At 38.9% G+C, this 18,201-nt stretch overlaps 1 protein-coding gene and 1 long non-coding RNA gene across 4 annotated transcripts in view; one reads left to right on the top strand and one right to left on the bottom strand.

Moving 5' to 3' along the window:
* BBS4 (Bardet-Biedl syndrome 4) overlaps positions 1 to 18,201 on the top strand; it is a 174,554-nt gene that overhangs the window by 113,447 nt on the left and 42,906 nt on the right. The window lies entirely within an intron of this gene.
* LOC137246820 (uncharacterized) lies at positions 6,319 to 7,471 on the bottom strand. Its single transcript, XR_010951709.1, has 3 exons — positions 7,260 to 7,471; positions 6,594 to 6,889; positions 6,319 to 6,506 (listed from the first exon to the last, which is right to left on the bottom strand). It is a non-coding gene; the product is annotated as an uncharacterized lncRNA (long non-coding RNA).

Raw genomic sequence — 18,201 nt, 5'->3', positions numbered from 1 at the left:
AGTTTAGCAATACCCCTGTAGTTTTCAACTTTTGACCTACTATCTTTTTTATGCAGGGGTATAATAAAAGACTGTTTCCAAAGTGCCGGGAATGACGCAGATCCCAGAGATAGCTCAAATAATTTTAAAATAGGCGCATACATGTTTTCGGCGCAATACCTAAGCACGCAACTAGGAACACCGTCCGGTCCCGGAGAAAAGGTGGGCTTCAAAGATTGAAGACTCTGAAGAACAATATTACCATCAATAGCAGGATTCCTAATGTAATTCGAGCTATCCAAGCGATAGGGATATTGACCGGAATGAAAACCACTGGATGAATACGTGGACTTAAAGAACTCAGAAAATAGTTCAGCAACGTCGTCATCAGTGCAAGCTTTTTTACCTCCAAAGGTTAATGAGGAAGGATACCCAGAAGTTTTCCGCTTTGAATTTACGAAACTGTAAAACTGTTTTGGATTTCTAAAAAATTGGGCTTTACAACAACTCAAGTAATTTTTATAACAAAGCTGATTAAGACGGTGAAATTTAGAACGAGCTATTAGATATTTAGAAAGGTCTGCAGATGCTCCAGATTTCTAGAATCTCTTAAAAAGCCTAAATTTAATGTTATTAAGTCTGATAAGTTGCCTTGAAAACCAAGGGGGCATATTCGAACATAGGGTATAGCGAGTAGGAATGCAGGTATCAAAGAAGCCATCAAGTGTACTGTAAAATATAGAGATAGCCGAATCGACATTGATCATACTGAAATTCGCTTTGTAGAAGCATCTAAATCGGGGACGAGACTGTACTTGAATCCTACGGGGTAAGCTGATATCAAGTGATATCTCTAGCGTAGGGTGAAAAGGGTCTTCTGGAAGGGATAAAGGTGGTATTTGCGTAAGGGCAGTACCCACCGAGCCATCCACAAATACTAAATCCAGCATTTTATTTCCACTATTTGGAACATTGTTAATCTGTAAAAGAGATGAGTCTAACAAGCAATTGAGAAACTCATGTTGAGCAGTGGGAGTTAAAAAGTTTAAATCACTTATATTAACCCAATTAAAGTCACCAACAACAACAAGTCGACCGTTATCTCCCAACTGCGAATGCAAATCGCAGATGGCCGAGCTATGACTAGCATAAACATCCATATCCGAAAGAGGTGGTATATACGAACAGCAAACAATTACGCTATAGCTACCGAATGAAAGCCTAACTGCTATGAATTCGATATGAGAGATATTGTCCAGCGAAATCAACTCAGATGATAGGTTAGATTCAACAGCAAAAGGACACCTCCCGCTCTAGAGATGCAATCACGCCGATAAACAGCATATTTATTTGAAAAAACCTCAGAATTGTAATTATCAGGCTTTAGCCAGGTCTCCGTAAAAGCTACAACTTGTGCAGAAAAGTTGAAAGAATTAAGGAAGAATGGAACAAGTTTTGATCGTAAACCACGAATATTTTGGTAATTAATGAGAAGACGTGACAGATCAGCAATTACCTTTGTGTTGTTATTACTGTGTTCGTCATACCGTTTTTTGGCTGTAATAAAACAGGTTCGGTCCTCGCCTTTCTTGTGAACAAGTGAACCACAGTATGCTTAGGCCAAAAAGAGGAATCAAGTACCTTATCGAAATATTCATCTGAAAGGGATATTTTAAATGAGGAGATGTCTCTCTCATATTTAAAGTTAAATTAATACACATTGATGTTACTAGTGGGTGCAATACCAAGTTTAGAGCAAACGTAATGGGCAATGTCATTTTCGCTAAGCGAGGCGTGTAATCGGGACACAAATACAGCCCTACGAGGTGGCACGGCAGTCACCTGCAAAGGAGTAGCAGATAGCGAACCAGAGGTGCGGCCGTTATAGAACAGTTTACAGAAAACGCATTGCTTGACCTAGCGTTGGTTATCGAGCCCGTCAAAGAAGAACTATTTTTTTCAGGTACACTTGTATCGCCAGCAACAACCCCAGTATCGGTAACTGTTATTGTTGGAGCTAAAGATACCGGTGAAGGTGTAGGATGAATTGGGGAGTCCAGCGAAATCAACATTGGTGACGTAGAACAAACAGGCGCAAAGGTACCACTATTAGTTCGTGCATCGTTTAATTTGCCAGAGATCGTTTCACTGGAAGTCTCGACACAGCCTTGTGGAGATTCCTGAGCTGCATTGTTCATAACGTCTTTGGTAAGCCTGTTCGTATCAGTCAACGCGGTTGAAGGGACATTCGTAGGAGGGCAGCTATGCCCCTGACTCGAAGACAAGTTGGAGTCATTGTTGGGCATACATTTCTTACGTTTTGGGGATTCAGATATCACTTTCAATTTTTTAAAGTGAGCCTCCATCGTTTTTAATCTTTCGTTAAGGTCACGAAACCCAATAAAAATGTTGTTGAACTCTTTCTGAGTTTGCCTCACAAAAGCTCGCATTTCATTTTCTACGGAACGACAATCATGACATGTCCAGTTCAGTCCAATTTTGCAGGATATTAGGTCAACCACCCGACCACCTATGTGAGAGAAACCGGTACAGATAACATGAGCCATATTATCACAGAGCCAACAACAAACATAAGTATCACCACGGGAAATTTTCTTTTGATTGGTGCACTTCTTGACACAGCAATCCAACATAATTGCAAAGTTAAACAAACCCAAAAGAAAAATAGGCAAAAGAAACTTTAAGTATAGGATAAATTGAACAGCTGTTCAAAAAATATGGGCGAGAGTTATTTTGGAGCACTGGATGCAAATCCCAAGACAGCGTATAGCTAGCAGCGAACGCAAAAAGCAAAAAGGGCACACAATGACTTGCTAATAGCAGCTACCAACAAAAAGGTATGCAGTTATCACAAATTTTTGTGAAAATCTATGATAAATGAACACACAGACTGAATGTTTAAATTGCGCAAAAAGCCACTATGTATATTGCACTGTGTAAAGATTTAATACGAAATTAACCTTATAAACTGTTTTCTATTATATTAATGAATATTTATAAAAGATAAAACTTGTTTACAAAGTAAAAATAATAACAATTCGAAGAGCGGTCAAAACACGTCCGCGCACGACAAGGTTACCAGATTTATTGGCATTCTAGTTTGTTCTGATTGCAAAATATGTAATTCGATGCATTCCAAGGCTAACCTATTTGTACTGTTACTTGTTAATGTATAGTTTTTACTTATTTGGTCACATCATTTTTTCTCTCAGCAATATTGTCGAATATGTATTTGTAGCATAAGAGCTCGTGTTCATAGCTAGTATACTTCTTAAATCTCAAGCGTTTTTTCTAAACAGTGACTCAATTTGAGAATCATAGAGTTCTCAACAAAAAGGGTATTTTTCAACATAACAAGATACTCAAGTTGGGAAAAAATTATAGTTCTCAATTAATACTTGGATACGATTCTCTCATTGGACTCAAATGTAAGATTCCAGTACTGCAGTATCTTCATGAAATAGCTTGGGTAGTGTCATCTTGGAGAAGTTTTTTTTCAACTACAACTCAGCTCAGCATGAGAACTATCAGGTTTGACAATTATTAGATAATGGTGTTAGATACCAACTTCAGAACAGGATACATTTTTTTCAAAGGCTGGAGAAATATTTTTCCATGATTGTTGGGTGAGTAAAATCCAGCAGCAATAAATAATAAAGACTCTGCATCACCTACTGAGACTTTTTTCTCTATTTTTACAATGTCATCGGGTTCTAAAGTATGTTCAAAGTTTCATGCCTCTATCTCAGGAAGTTGCTTTAAAATGGATTGCATGATTACTCAATTTTATACTGAAATTCGCGAAAAAACATGAAACGAAACTAATATAAAGAGGGTCATATTAAGTAGGTAGGGACGTGAAATGGCTGCGACCCTGGTCGCCCAAGTAGCTATTTAAAGCCGTTTTGATGCCAGTAACTCGTTTAAAAACCTACGGAATGTTACGGTCAATGTATTACAACCAGCCAGAGTTGTTGATATAAATTAAGAATATTCGGGATTGCTATCACAGATAACCCTCTGAGGTCTTCTAGAAACGGTGTTCCAAGGAACCTTATCCGGTCTCTAGCTAGAGCCGGGCATTTACACATAAAGTGTTCTACTGTCTCCTTGGCATTTGGATCTTTGCAACTTCTGCAGTAGTCGTTATACGGAATGCCCATCTTTTCCGCATGTGCACCTACTGCCCAATGACCGGTGCAGACGGCTATCAGTTTGCGTGTGTTAGCCCTGGATTTGTTCAGAAGACTTTCTATCATAGTTTGGCCAAATGGATTTTGATATTGCACAGGTAGTGATGTTATTCCACTTTGTTTGTGCTTTCTTCAAGTAGAAGCTTTGGATATTCCCCTTGCCTACTGCTGAGGGGATGCCTACTTCGACACTGGTTATTTCCTCGTTCATCTCCGATGAGCCCCTGCGTGCTAGCTTGTCGGCCTTCTCGTTACCCTCTATCCCCCTATGACCCGGGACCCAGATAACGCGTAGTTCTAGATTGGTGGATAACTGGGATATGAGTCGCTTACAAGCCCACACTAATTTTCAGTTAATATGTGGCGAGGAAAGCGCTTTTATCGCTGCTTGGCTATCCGACAGGATGCAAACTTTACCAGCAACATTCAAGCCCTCCAGTGATTTGCAGGCTTGCCAAATCGTGAGAATTTCTATTTGAAACACGCTGAAGTGCGATGGGAGTCTGAATGATGCAGACAAATCTAGGTACTCAGAGAATATTTGGCCCCCACTCCCGATTCCATCTTGGAGCCGTCAGTGTAGATTTGGATGTCGTCGACCCTTATGCCCGGATTTCTCTTCCACTCGTTCCTGCTTGGAATGGCGGTATTACAACCGTACTCAAACTTCAGTTTGCGAGGGTAGTAATTTGTCTCGGTACTACATGTACCATCCGGAAGTTTATTTAGGATACTACTATGCCCTTGCTGAGTATCCTCCCAACACCCAGACTTCCTGAGTCTCAGTGCGGTTTGTGACGATGTACAAAGTATATGCAAGTCGATCGGAAGCAGGTGCAAAATGGGGTCTAAAGCAGCTGTGGGCCAAGTGCGTCCGGCCACTATGGCACCAACACACGCAGTGCGCTGGACTTTTTGCAGGCTGGTGAGATTGTAGCTCTTACTTAGAGCTTCCCACCAGACTATGGAACCATAGGTAAGCACCGGTCGCACCACCGCCTCGTACATCCAAAGTACCATGCTTGGCTTGAGTCCCCATTTCTTGCCAAACATTGATTTGAAGGCATAGAAGGTGATGCAGGCCTTCCGTACCCGCTCTTCGATGCATACTTTCTAATTCAACTTGCAGTCAATTGTTAGTCACAGATACTTGGTACTCGATGACAGGGTTAGTTGCTGGCCGTTTAAGAATGGTAGTCTGAAGGCAGGTGGCTTGTACTTCCTCGTGAAGAGAAGCAGGTCTGTCATGTCGGGACTTAACCTAACGTCACATCCCTGCGCCCACCTGCTGAGTTTAGCCAAGGCCCTTTCCATGATTTCGCTCATTACGGAGGGGAAAGGACCAGAGACCAAGATCGCCACGTCGTCGGCATACGCCACCCCCTCTGCGTTAAGTTTTCCTAGGATTTCATTTATGGTGATCAACCAAAGCAGAGGTGGAAGTACCCCACCCTGTGGTGTGCATCTGCATACCTGCTTGTCAACACTAGCTCCTCCTAGCTCTGCTGTTTTTTCGCGGTTGCGAAGCAGGGTTGAAACCCAAAGCCGTAGGGGTTCTTCAACCCCTGCCCTACCGAGGGCAGTCTCAATCGCTGCAGGTCTTATAGTGTTAAACGCGCCTTCCACATCAACAAACGCAGCCAGAGTGAACTGCTTTTGATGAAGGGAGTTTTCCACCGTTCGAACTACGTCATGTAGCGCGGTTTCTGTGGATTTCCCTCTCAGGTACGCGTGCTGTGCCGTGGAAAGTGGAGCCTCGCCTAGAAGATCCCGTGTATGTATATCTAGTAGCCTTTCGAACGTTTTCAGAACAAAGGACGTGAGACTTATTGACCGAAAGTCTTTGGCTACTTCATGCCCCCTTCTTCCGGCTTTAGGGATGAAAACCACCCTTGTTTTCGTCCACGAGACCGGAATGTGGTTGAGACGAATGCATGCCTCGAAGATCTCCTTTAGTTCCTTAACCAAATATTTCTGAGTCCTCTGCAGCATAATAGGTAGAATACCATCCACGCCCGGTGATTTATATGGAGAGAAGCTATCTATTGCTCAGGAAATTTTCTTCTCCGCTTGTTTAGGCCAACAGCCCAAAGTCAAAACATAAAAGGTCGCCCTCGCACTTTTTCTTATATTGTAAACTGTGCCAGTCCAACTGTTTATGTTAACCATACAAATGAACATCGCTGGAATAAATAAACAGTTTGACTGGCAAGCGGTATTGACCTGTTATACATTTTTTACTTCACTTGTTTTCACACATCAAGGAGAAAGGACGTATCCCGCCGCAGTTTCCAGCTTCAACCAAAAGGTAACCTAAAAATATATATATAATTAATTTTTGTGCACAATCTTTATTTCGAATAAAGATATTATATTTAAATTAAAATTCTAATACCAAACTTTTTCTTCTTTTCTACATTAAATCTTGACCGGCACCATCCCTGAGCTGTGGCCCGGCCAAGACATTGGTCCTTCGAGCCGGACATTGGTCCATTCAATCCGTTATTTCGTCCAGCGACCATTTTGTGAGCCAACCATCGGTTATTACAATAGTACTTGGTATTTTTTTGAGGAATTTTTTCGTGAGCAGTTTATTTGCGGCAACATCAGCAGCAGCAATATCAACTTCTACAACACAGCAATTTCTCAAAGCCATTTGTTTATATATTATTTAATCCACTTCATCAGAACAACATCTAAAAATATAAAGGTACGTGGTTATTTCAGTGAGCACATTAGTTAATCAATTAAAAATTAGTGAAAGTGAAAAGTGCGCGAGTGATTTGTGAAACAAAAGCAAAATTAAGTTTGATTTGTACAAATAGCCTTTTTGACCATCAAATATTGCTTGCCGCCGACGGTAAATAATATTTGACACGGCTTAAGGGTCTTCGCTGTTGCATTATTGCACACAAATATTTGTACAAACAGTGTTTGGGTATAATTTAATAGAAAAGTGCAAGTAATTTTTCAAAAATAAATTAATTCAATATACATTTATATGACTTGCACTTCTCTGTTATTAACAACCACAACATCAACACTGCACTGTGTAATTAACCTCACTTTTGGGTTTGGTTCATCACAGTTGAATTTGAGAAAAATTAATTTCACAAAAAAATCACTCGGTTTTTTAATTAAATTCACTTTTTAAAACAGACAAAATTTAATTTGAGCGTTTATTTAGTGGACGGAACATTTTTCCTCCAACTTTTGCTCAGGTTTTCATTTGCGTTTGCATTCAAATAATACTGTGCTACATACATATATACACGCACACGTACATAAATATAGTTGGTTGGCGAGCAATTACCTTTAGTTTTAACACGTATATTTACACGTTCATATATATTACATACAGTCCACTGTTTTTTTTTCTCTCTTAACATAATTAAATTTTGAGTTTTATTTCCTTCAAAATAAATATTTACGTTTGTAATCAGTACACTAAACTTATTAGAATATTATTTAATTTGTTGGGTTCACTTTGTTGGTGGAAAGCGTTGTTTAATTTTTATATTAGCAAATTGGGTAATTTCACAGATTCTGTCTCTGTGTACTTAAAACTTTTGAAAAATCCATTGTTTCTATTTTTAAACTTTTTGCAATATGGAAGCATATAACCGCTTAGTTGACACAATTATTGAGTTCGATATCGAATTTTTAAGCATAGCCACTAGCGAACACTCCAAAAATTCGCTGAAAATTCAGCAGCAGGAGGTGAAATCGATGTGGGAAAAAGCTAAAGAAGCTTTTGATGCGTTATTACAATTAGAAAATATATCTGAGAAGAATGTTACGGCAATTAGAAAAAAAAATAAGTCGTGCTATACTGTTTTTGTGCGGTGCATGACAGAAATTAATGACCTGGCGGAAAAATTTGAGAAGGCAGAGAAGAAGAACGATGCTGCCTTCACGCCACGCAACTTGCACTTAGCACCTTGTGATACCGATATATTCAAAGGTGATTATTTGTCATGGCCAACTTTTCGTGACATGTTCACGGCCATTTATATTCTAAATAAAAGCCTGTCGCCAGTACAAAAATTATATTATCTCATACAAAAAACCCAAGGTGAAGCCAGAGAAATCGTTAAGAAATGCGAATTGACGAATGATGGTTTTGATATAGCTTGGAAAAATTTGTGCGACAGGTATGAAAATAAAAGAATATTAGTCAACACTCAATTAAAGATTCTTTTCAACCTTCAATCAGTCGAAACTGAATGCGGTAATTCAATAAAAGATTACAAAGGGACATAAATAATTGCATATCCTCGTTAGTAAGTCATCATATTGACATATCTAATTGGGATCCAATTATTACATACTTATGTTCAACTAAGCTTCCTGATGTGACCCTTTCGCTATGGGAACAGTCCGTAGAAAACAAGACAGAAACTTCGAAGTGGGCGGATATGGACCGATTTCTGACAAATCGTTTTCAAACGTTAGAATCAGTCTCAGGTTTAAGAGGTACAAAGAGTACAAAACCTCAAAAGGTACAAAACTCAAAGCAGGCCTCTGAACATCCCCCAAAGAAACTTGGCGCTTTTCAAGCAAGTGTAGCTAAAGGCACTTGTAAAATGTGTCAAAGCAATGATCACAAAATTTATGCGTGTTCAAAGTTCAAAAATTTGAACACCAATGAAAGACTTGCTTTCAAAAAAAGAAATCACTTCTGCCTAAACTGTCTGTCATCGGGTCATTCAGTGTCAAAATGCACAAGTGCGCACAATTGCAGCAACTGCCATTTAAGACATAATACCCTTCTGCATTTACAGACAAGTAAGGCAAAACTTACACAGGCAAATAATTCTGCAGATTTATCGGATGAGCAACCGTGCACTTCAAGGCAAGCTCAATCTCAAAATGAATCTGCAAAACAAAAAAAGCAGCAAAATAAAACTACTGTAAAATCTAATTTTATTAATACCAGTAAAGGGGTTTTACTAGGCACAGCTCGCGTCACCATTCATTATAATGGTACAGATTTTTCGGCCAGAGCTCTCATAGATTCGGGATCTGAATGCTCTTTTATCACTGAAAGACTCAGACGAAGAATCAACCTGCCAACTCGAAAGATGCATGCTCAAGTTTCGGGCATCAATAATTCAGTTTCTGCGCAGGTAAAAGAGGCATGCGCCATTCAGTTGCGACCCCAGTTGACCCACTAATTTCTATTGACGCATTAGTTCTAGTTCTACCCCATTTGACAGGTAATTTGCCAACATGCGATGTTAGTGCATTAACACAACAAGCATTCCCTGATCTTGTGCTTGCGGATAAACGTTTCTTCGTGAATGAGCCAGTTGATCTTGTTCTGGGCGGGGATATTTATCCGCAAATCATATTAGACGGTATCAAAAAAAATATTCTTAGCACTCTTTTAGCTCAAGAAACTGTCTTTGGTTGGATACTGACTGGTCGTGCTGATGCAGCCAGTCCAACCAATCATAATCGGGTATCCTTTTACAATGAAGTGGCTTTAGACAAGCAGCTAAGGGCATTTTGGGAGCTCGAAGACACGCCGAAAGCTAAAGCCTCCACATTAGAAGATACATTTTGTGAGGAATTGTATCAACGTACAACGCACCGGAATTCTGACGGAAGATACATTGTGTCGCTTCCGTTCAGGTCAGAATTCCCAGGAGAGATAAATCTAGGTTCATCATTAAGAATAGCGTGCTCTCAATTCTATAAAAATGAAACCCGACTTAGAAAAAATCTCGATTTACAGAAAGAGTACAATAGAGTCATACTAGAATACGAGACTATGGGGCATATGTCAAAATTAGATTCAATTCAATCGGCCCATGCAGTCGATAATTACTATTTACCACATCATGCAGTAATAAAAGAAGAAAACATCTCTACCAAAGTTAGAGTTGTTTTCAATGCTTTTTCACGCTCTTCAAATGGTGTCAGCCTGAACGATGTTCTTCTTCCTGGTCCTGTGCTTCAGGCTGATCTACCAACATTAATTCTTCGCTGGCGACTTTTCAGATACGTCTTCAATAGCGATATTGAGAAGATGTATAGGCAAATCCTAGTAGATGATAATCATACAAGATACCAAAGAATAGTTTTCCGCTCAAGTCCAGATGATCAAATCAGTGTGTATGAGCTCAAAACGGTGACATTTGGTATTAATTGTGCTCCTTATCTAGCAATAAGGACATTACTTAAACTGGCTGATGAAGAAAACACCGAGCCCACAAAAAGAGCGATACTATCTACTATAGCAAAAATATTTGCCCCATTAGGGTGGCTAGCTCCAACAATTATCGTGGCAAAAATGATCATGCAAAATATCTGGTTAGAGGGTACTGGCTGGGATGAAACCGTTTCGTCTTCAACATTAGACAGGTGGAAAAATTTTACCAATACGTACAAGGAGATCGACAAAATACGAATACGGCGATGGGTAGCCTTTTCTCCAACAGAAAAGGTCGAAATCCACGGATTCTGCGACGCCTCCGAGAAAGCGTATGGTGCAGCCGTGTATTTGAGAGTGGAAACCAACGATGGCATATTTGTGAATCTGCTTTTGACAAAAACAAGAGTAGCTCCAGTCAAAACCATCTCACTTCCTCGACTGGAACTTTGCGGTGCTGTATTATTAGCGGAGATAACCGAATCTATCTGCGCTAACCTTGATTTAGGTCAACAAAACATTCACCTGTGGACAGATTCGACAATCGTGCTGGCCTGGATACGAAAACCTCCGTGCTCATGGTCAACTTTCGCTGCGCATCGAATTACAAAAATCATCGACAAAGTTGGAAGTGCATCATGGTATTCATGTGGATTCAGGTACAAACCCAGCAGATTTAGCCAGTAGAGGAATACTAGCCGAGGATTTAGTCAACAATTCTCTGTGGTGGCAGGGTCCTTCTTGGCTCCAAGAAGAGAAGGAAAAGTGGCCAACTCAAGATTTGGATTTTAACACGAATATTGAAGAAAACCCGTGCAAGTACATGCAACCGCAATTTCCAGCAATATTAATGATATTCTCGATAGGTTTTCAAATCTTCCTAGGGCTTTAAGAGTTATATCATATATACTCAGGTTTTTTCATAGAACGCATTCTAAAACGAAAGATTATAGTCAACCTGAATCTTATTTAATTTCCTCAGATGAAATTAAAGCTACAACAACCCGTTTAATAAAATTTTCTCAGAAGCAATATTACGGATCAGAAATTTCGAGCTTGCAATCCAAAACACCAATTGGATCTAAAAGCGAAATACTGTCTCTCACCCCATATCTTGATGAAGTAGTAAAAACGGGTGGACGACTTGGTGCATCCAAAGATACTACCGAATCTGAACGCCATCCCATAATACTTCCGTACAATTGTTTTTACACGTCTGTAGGTTCAGTTTGTCCATGAAATGTCTCTCCATGGTGAAAACCAATTAATGCTGCGCATCATTAGAACGCAATACTGGATACCAAAAGTTAAGACCATGATACGATCCGTTATTTATAATTGTAAGATCTGCACGATCTTCAAGAAACGATCTCAAAGTCAGCTCATGGGAATTCTACCTCAAGAACGCACCACATTTTCGCGTGCATTTACCAATACAGGGGTAGATTTCGTAGGGCCTTTCGACATTAAGAGTTACAGTGGGCGCGGGTGTCGTACCTTAAAGGGTTACGTTTGTCTATTCGTTTGCTTTTCTACTAAGGCCATACATTTAGAAGCCACTAGTGATTTGAGCACATCCTCATTCCTAGCCGCGCTTTCAAGATTCGTAGCTAGACGAGGATGTCCAAGAAACATTTATTCGGACAATGGAACAAACTTTGTTGATGCATCACGTGCATTAAAAACGGAATTTAAGGAATTTCTTGCCGCTGCAAGAAACCAAACCCTGTGAAAATATTCCCATCAGGCATTAAATTGGCATTTCATACCAGCAGGAGCTCCACACTTGGGAGGACTATGGGAAGCAGGAGTGAAAAGCTTTAAAAGCCACTTCAGAAAAGTGGCCTTAAACAACAAATTCACTTTTGAGGAATTTAACACACTGTTATGTAGAATTGAGTTACATCTCAATTCTCGTCCACTTAGCCCCGCTTCAAATGAACCATCTGACCTTCAGCCTCTAACACCAGGACACTTTCTTATTGGAGGACACCTATTAGCACCAGCGGAAATCAGCGTTGATGAAAATACTGCCTCAATAGTAAATCGCTGGCAGAAACTCAAGGCATTACATCAAAACTTCTGCAGAAGATGGAAATCAGAATATCTTTCGGAACTACAGAAACGGATAAAATGGAAGCATCCTAAATCAAATATGCAAGTCGGAGATATGGTGGTTATACGGGAAGACAATCTTCCTCCCAACGAACGGAGATTGGGGCGTGTGATAAGGTTACACCCTGGTTCAGACAACCGGGTGCGCGTTGTGGATATAAGGACTGAAAGGGGGCAAGTAACAAGACCACTTTTCAAACTAATATTACTACCACCCTATACCGCGGAAACCGAAAACACGTCAAACCCTAATCTCCAGCAGTAACGCTACAATTGGAGTTACAAAATCTCCACACAACATCAAAACTTCTCCTAACCAAAACGATACAACTTCAACAAACTCATAGTGGAAACAAAAATTTCTTTTTTTTTGATGCAGCCTAATGTTACATATGTACATGTACATACATGCTTGCGCACATGGGTGGTGATTTTCATTTATAAAAGCAACAATATTTTTCTACAATTGATGAACACTTTTTATTATTAAGTTTTCAATTTTTTAATGAGGTTATCAGGTAGTCGCCACCGAAATCATGTGCACAGGCATATACACAATGACTATGTGCATTGGACTGCATGGAATCATGAAAGAAAAAAAAATGTCGGGTCTGCTTAAGCAATCAAAAAAATTTCGTGGTTTCGCAAACCACATATTACATCATGAAATTTCCCTCAAATAAATATTTCCTTTGTTCTTTTTGCCTAATGCATTATATATAAGGGTGCTCACATAAACATAATTTTTTATTTTTGTTGCGAAGAAACGAAAAAAAGGATAGTAAAATGGTAAAGGCAACGTTACTTAAATTAAACAAAATCGCTGCCAATTCCATTGCATACACCCTTTTTTTATCGAAATAAAAATAAAAACAAAAATAAAATAAGTAAAAAAAAAAAAATTACGGAAATAAAAATGTTTCAATTAAGGACACCCTAATATAATGCACGGCACATAGCTGGTTCTTTGCTTTTTTGTTTAGTATTTAAACTTTTTACTTCGAAATGTAAAAATGAATTGTGCTACCTTAAGTTTTTGCTTTTCGAAGCAAAAACCAACACAAAAAAAAAAACACTTAAAAGAAAAAAAATTTTTTTCTCTCACAATAAAAAAAAAAAACCACTGAACACCCTACTACACATGTTGTCACTCCACGATCGCATGATTTTATTGCGAATCGTATCGACATCAAAACACAATTACACAACTTTTCACACAACTTGTTGCTCTGCTTATTGGAGGATTTTTACATGACCCTTCATAGGTCTTTATTATCACATTCTTTTTTTCCCTCTCTTTATAATTTGCAACATGTATATACATATATGTACATATGTATATTTTGTTTCACTAAACCACTTTACAAACACGAAATAAACACTAAATATTCGCGATTTACATTTTCGCCCGCACGCGCACTATTTTTCTTGCAATTACAATTATATTGCAATCATAAAACCGAAATCACACGCGCCAGGTTTTTTTTTCGTTTTTCGTTTTCATTAATTAATCCGGAACTGAAGTTAGTGAAACATGCAATATATCGATATTGCAAACAATCGATTCACTAGTACGGTAGCATAAGGGTGTTGACACATGATCACTTATCCGTAAGACTACATGCTTCACGTATGGAAAAGCATGACGTAGACATTTACATTTTTGAGAAACGTGTTAGTAATCAAAAATAAATGCTTGGAAATCTATAAATTAGACATTGTTTGAGAAAATCTTTCCTGTTAATGTTTGGGTTGGCGTTGTTTCTGTCTTGGGGGTCCGAGGGTATTATTTGCAAAACAAATGAATATCAGTTATACTACATTACAATACAGCCATCGCGTATTTATATATCGCATACTGTACCCTGCTTCCACTAACAACCCCTTATAAGGTGAAGTTCACATTTACCTTATCAGAATTGCTCGCCAACCGAAATACGCTCGCTACGTCGATAAAGCCAGAACCACCGATAAGGAAAGCGACACCCTCTCCATTAACTCATTGGAGGTCGAAGCAGAGTCCTCTGCAGCGGAAACGTCTGCTTTCTGTCCGGAGGCCTCAGGTGGAGTGGAATCATCTGCATTCCACCCACCTTCTAAGAGCGGATTGGAAATGAAAACTTTCCAACTGCGCCGTTTTCGTCCTCTATTTCGGCATGAGGTGATCGCAAGCGGATTGGAAATGCAAACTTTCCAACCGCTCAAAAATAGCTACAATGGAAAAGACAAAGAGAATCGACGCAAGCAGCAAGCGCATTAACCACGCGCCGCAAGGAGAGTGGAATCACCTGCATTCCACCTCCCTCCAACGAGTGCCTTGATGAATTGTAAATACCTACATATTTTTTTTACAAAAAATTAATTTTGAATACTGCTTATGCATATCCATAAGCAATGACATATTTTATACATACATACATGAAATAAAAATGAATGTGCCACTGAGATTGAACCATGTACATCTATTATTTATTTTTCTTCAATTTTCGACTTTAGGTAATTCAAACGGAACCTGAGCTGAAAATAGTTTTAAGCTTAATTTAATTTAATTTAAACTGCGAACCAGCGGCGGAAAATGTCCAATTAAATCTTGCGTATCGCAAGGGGGCCGGCATGTTTAGGCCAACAGCCCAAACTCAAAACATAAAAGGTCGCCCTCACACTTTTTCTTATATTGTTAACAGTGCCAGTCCAACTGTTTATGTTAACCATACAAATGAACATCGCTGGAATAAATAAACAGTTTGACTGGCAAGCGGTATTGACCTGTTATACATTTTTTACTTCACTTGTTTTCACACATCAAGGAAAAAGGACGTATCCCGCCGCAGTTTCCAGCTTCAACCAAAAGGTAACCTAAAATATATATATATAATTAATTTTTGTGCCAATCTTTATTTCGAATAAAGATATTATATTTAAATTAAAATTCTAATACAAAACTTTTTCTTCTTTTCTACATTAAATCTTGACCGGCACCATCCTTGAGCCGTGGCCCGGCCAAGACACCGCTAAAAGGTTGTTTATGAGGCCAACAGGTACTTCCTGATGTGCCGTCTTTGTATCGCGTACTCCCTCCCCCGATCCATCCGGGAAGTGAGCATATATAAGGATGTTAGAGTCTCAGCCGCCGATCCTGCCCATGTTCCATCGGGCGCTTGACAAATGTCTTATTTGAATGACTCTTGGCAAGAATCCTTCCCAGCCTGGCTGAGTCCTTCGTGGACTCAATCGACTCGCAGTGTTCTCGCCAGGGAGAGGGTCATATTAATATTAAATACATTTTTTATAGAATTTGTAGTAAAGAACGTATTGATTAACTTCGTAATTCGGCATTACCACTTCAATAATTATTTTTTTTTATTATAACTAAATATTATTTAAAGCGCGTTCATTGAAATCCCAAATTAACTTGTGGTACGTGAAACATTTATGAGAAGGTTTACATTCAAAAATATTTTGAGTATAGTTAAATTAAAACTTCAACATTCACTTACTGAAATCTGATTCACTTCAATTTCATCTATATTATTGTGCACCGCTATTGTTGAAAATTTATGTTGTTGGGTGGCACATAGTTTCAACAAAATTAGGTTTCACAATTCCCAGAAGTCATAATTATTTAAATTATTTATTATTTTTTGTTTTTCGTTTCGTGCTACTTTATAGTCTTTCCTACAACTTGGCGCGACGGGACCTAAATATTTTATGCCACACAGTGGCGTAGCAAAGGGGGCTGAAGGGGCGGGCCGCACCGGGTGTCATCTTTTTTGGGGTGACACCCACCCGGTCTCTCAACTTTAAGAACAATGTACAAACAAACAAAAAATCGCTAAATCGCAAAAATCTCTTTTTCTAGGATTCCCCCACTAGTACTAGCTCAGCTCTATGTATAATTCGGGGATTCCCGCAAAAGAGTCTGACGCTGTCGTGGGGGATTCCCCGTCCCATACTCGCGATCTTTGACGTCTCAGTTGCAACATTTCTCATTTGTTTCGTGAAGTATGTTTTTTTTTTAAATTTATTATAGAATGGGATTTTACAGAACCTCTTCCTAATCTTATGATTGCAATGAAATTGTTCATGACGGCTTGCGTGTCCGTAGCTTCATGTGAGAGAAGTTTTAGTAAATTAAAATTAAAAAAAAACTATACGCGGCTTAGCAATCTTAGTATATTAGCCATCGAAAACGAGGCAATACAAAATATAAATTTCAATGAAGTAGTTGCTGAGTTTAAATGATCCATGACCTCTATCACATACAATTAATTGCTTTTTACTTCCGATAGGGCGACACCACCAACTTCCGCACCGGGTGTCACTTAAGGTAACTACGCCACTAATGCCACATCCGAACGCTTTTAATGGAAGAAGTAAACTCGGAGTGTATGCCAAACCAAATCCGAATGGAAACGTTGATTAGAAACCCTTTTGTCTGTCAAATTGAAGAAACAATTTTTTCAATGAATTTGATCTTGTTTTTTTCGGGCGTTGAACACAGGACCTTTGGTGTGGTAGACTAGCACGCTACCACCACAAAACGGCGGCTCTAATTTTGCTATACTATACTTTGGTGTACACACATACCCTCTTACTGCTATCATGTCACAATCATTATCCTTGCCAAAACCATATTTTGCCATAATGAAATCACTGTCAACGGCTCCTTTGGGGCATATTTTCATCGATTAGTTTAGGCTCATATTTTGAGGTGCCTTTGAATGTGGATGTTCGTTTGATATGAAAATCGTATTTGACATTTGTTTCAGCTACAAAATGTTTTTTAATGGGAGTTTCTTAGAACAGGCGGCACAATAGCAATGTGTGTATATGTGTCAGTTATATATATTAAAAGTAGCTGCGAAAGTCAATTGATCACATTTATGCATGTGCATTAGGCTGCTCCGTCGAAAATAAAGGGCATGCTTTTCTTCAGCTTCACCCCTTTGAATAGTTAAACTACGGTGAATAATTTGACATATGAATTCTGTTAACCATTGGATATGGTTGATGAGTATCGGACATGGGTCAAACTTATATCCTACTTACTACCCTTTGAAGACATGTTTTAACCTTTTCCAACTATACGTCTCCAATCAGGATCAAATATTTTGTGCTTTGCCCTTTATATCTTAGTTAATATATGCACGATATTACCACTACTACAAGCAAATCCCGAAATGGTTGCGAATCAATATTATAAATAATTCCCAAATGTTCTGGAGATAGTTCCGAAATAGTTCAAATTGATTCCAAAAATAGCTCCCAAAATCATCCCAAAGTGATCCCCTTATGATTCCGAAATAATCAGAAAACAGCCACCAAAACGACCCAGCGGTAGTCCAGAACCGATTCCAAAACCCTCCAAAAGCTAAAACAAAATCATTTCGAACTATTTATGAAATAATATCAGAGGGCTCCCAAAGTCATAGGAAGATAATATGAATACAATTCCGAAAACAATCCCGGAGTGATCCAGAGATAGCCCAAACCGAGTCCAAAGTCATACAAAAATGATCGCAAAATGAGCTCGAATTTATTCTGAAATTACTTCGGTGGTATTCCGTAATTATAAGAAGATAGTAGCCAACAACTCCAAAATGGGGCCAGAAGCAATTCCGGTTCGGAGGTAACCCCTAAATCGCTCAAATTGAGCACGAAGGTAAATCCAAAACTATAGGTAATGTGGTCGAAACAGCCACAAAGAATCTCAAAAATGTCGCAGAAATAGTCATT

The sequence above is a fragment of the Eurosta solidaginis genome, chromosome 3 (genome assembly GCF_040869045.1).
Source record: "Eurosta solidaginis isolate ZX-2024a chromosome 3, ASM4086904v1, whole genome shotgun sequence".
In the NCBI taxonomy this organism is placed as follows: Eukaryota; Metazoa; Arthropoda; class Insecta; order Diptera; family Tephritidae; genus Eurosta; species Eurosta solidaginis.
This window is presented reverse-complemented; position numbering and strand designations above follow the sequence as displayed.